The sequence below is a fragment of the Ailuropoda melanoleuca genome, chromosome 6 (genome assembly GCF_002007445.2).
Source record: "Ailuropoda melanoleuca isolate Jingjing chromosome 6, ASM200744v2, whole genome shotgun sequence".
NCBI classification, from domain to species: Eukaryota; Metazoa; Chordata; class Mammalia; order Carnivora; family Ursidae; genus Ailuropoda; species Ailuropoda melanoleuca.
The window spans coordinates 85,529,439-85,531,929 of NC_048223.1; positions in this window are offsets into that span (position 1 = coordinate 85,529,439).

Sequence of the window (2,491 nt, forward strand, 5' to 3'; positions counted from 1 at the left end):
CCACGTGGGAGACAGGGAGATTCCTCCCGTACCATGGGGTTGTCCTTGACTTTGGGAAGGGGCCCCAACTGCAGAGACAAAGATTACCCACTGAGGACCACCAGTGTGATGACTTGAAGGTTTTGGTGACTTTGGGTGACACCTGGATGGACATAGGGCCAGTACCATGGACCCTCGAAGGGAGGAGGTAAAGAGGGTGCCCCACCCATATTGTCCAGTGGGCCAATCAGCCAGAGGCTCTCCTATCAGTAGCCTGGTTCCTTGGGATTATATTCATTAGACATAACTGAAAAACAAAACACTCCCGGGGCTCCTGGGTGGCTCAGTGGGTTAAGCGTCTGCCTTCGGCTCAGGTCATGATCTCAAGGTCTTGGGATGGACCCCTGTGTCCGGGCTCCCTGCTCAGTGGGGAGCCTGCTTCTCCCTCTCCCTCTTCCCCCACCCCCTCTCATGCTCTCTCTCTCAAATAAATAAAATCTTAAAAAAACAAAGCAAAAGAAAACTACTCCCAACTTCAGTGGCCCAAAGCAACATGTATTTCTTATTTTCCATGAATCTACAGGTCAGCTGAGTAGTTCTTCAACTATGAGCTGGGCTCATTTATTCTTCCACAGGTCGGATATACCATTCTGCGGATCTTGGCTGGGCTTTCTCACATGTTTGGGGGTCAGTGGTCTGCAAGTCTGGGATGGTCTCAGTCGGGCACCTGGACCCTCTTCCACATGGTCTCTCGTCCTCCAGCAGCCCAAACTTGTTCACAGAAGCTGCAGGGTTCCACCTATGTGAGTGAGGGCACCCAAGGCCCCTTGAGGCCTCAGAACTGGCCCACTTTTATCCCTGCTGCATTCACCTGGCCGAAGCAAGTCACCAGGGCAGCCTAGATTGAAGGAGCAGAGAAATAGACCCCATATCTTGGTGGGAAAAGCTACAAAGTCACATTGCAAAAACAGGGTGGAGAATTGCAGCTGTATTTGCAATAAGTCAACCACCGTATTTATTGTAGGAGCCAGAGAAGTGAGTCTTAGGGATCTGAGGGGGGCAGACAGCGGGTGGAAGCAGCATTCAGGAAATCATGGTCCTTCATCAGACGCGCTGACAAAAAATGCTCGCAACACGATATTAATAGAAAAGGGTACTTTACACTGTATATTACTGTGACAATCACATTTGGAAGATGAAAGCACTTTCAAATAGGAAGAAAAAATACAAAGAAAACCGTACTAATACTAGCACTGATTCATGATTAAGATATGAGGCCATGAATAAATTATGATAATTGAATTTATTTATAACAGGTGGTAATACAGCAATTATTGTATAGCACTTACATCTGCTAACTCACAATAATCTGAAGAGTTAGATGCTATTACCGTCCCGATTTTTACAGATGAAGAGCCAAAGCACAGAGAGGTTAAGTCACTGGTGGAAGGTCATCCAGCTAGTAAGTAAGTGGTAGAGCTGGGGCTTTAAATCCAAACACTTTGGTTCCAGATTCTATGTTCTCAACTCTCGCACCACCTTGCAGGTAGTAATAATCTGGAAACAAGGAGAAAAAAAGAATAATCTCATCACAGTAATTTAGTAATTCTTCTCATTCGTGTTTCTTTTGTGTTTTTTTTTTGTGCAACCATGTTTTATTTTTATTGTATCTCATTTTTTTCACGTTAAAATTAACATTACACCATGGGCATTTTTCTTCCTGTTGCTACCTAGTCTTCATAATCGCAGGGTTTTATCGCTGCTAACCATTTTCCATCGTAAGATACCATTTCTATCTCTCCACCATAGAACGTTCAGCTTGTTTTCAGAAATTTGTTTCTGGTGTTCAAAACCAAACTATAAAGAACAGTCCGATGCATGCAGAGATTTTTCTTGTGCATTATTCCTCCCACAAGTGGGACTGGTCTGTCAAGATGCAAACATGGCTTCGAGATACACATTGTCTGCAACATGCTCTCTGGGAGGAGACAGCCCAAGGGGTCCGAGGGCCTGCGAGTACATGTGGGCGGACCCTCCTACCATGGCCATCAGAAACAGGCCTTCCAGACCCCTCAACTTCAGTAAACTGTGCTCTTTTTTTTTTTTTAATTTTATCGGTTTATTTGTCAGAGAGAGAGAGCACGTGCATGAGAGAACAAGCAGGGGGACAGCAGGCTCCCCGCTGATTTGGGAGTAGATCCTACCACCCTGGGATCATGACCTGAGCCGAAGGCAGACAACTAACAGAGCGAGCCACCCAGGCGCCCCTAGTGGACTGTGCTCTTGACAGAGCCAGTTTAGCCCATAAACCACCTTCTCACCATCTTCTGCGGGAAATTAGATTTCTCCCTGATGGGACTAAAATAAACTGAGCCGGTCAGGTTCGCCGTGAAGGGTTCCTTCTGGGCCTCCAGGAAGAAGATAAGCTTCTCACCTTGATTTTTTTTTTTAAGATTTTATTTATTTATTTGACAGAGATAGAGACAGCCAGCGAGAGAGGGAACACAAGCAG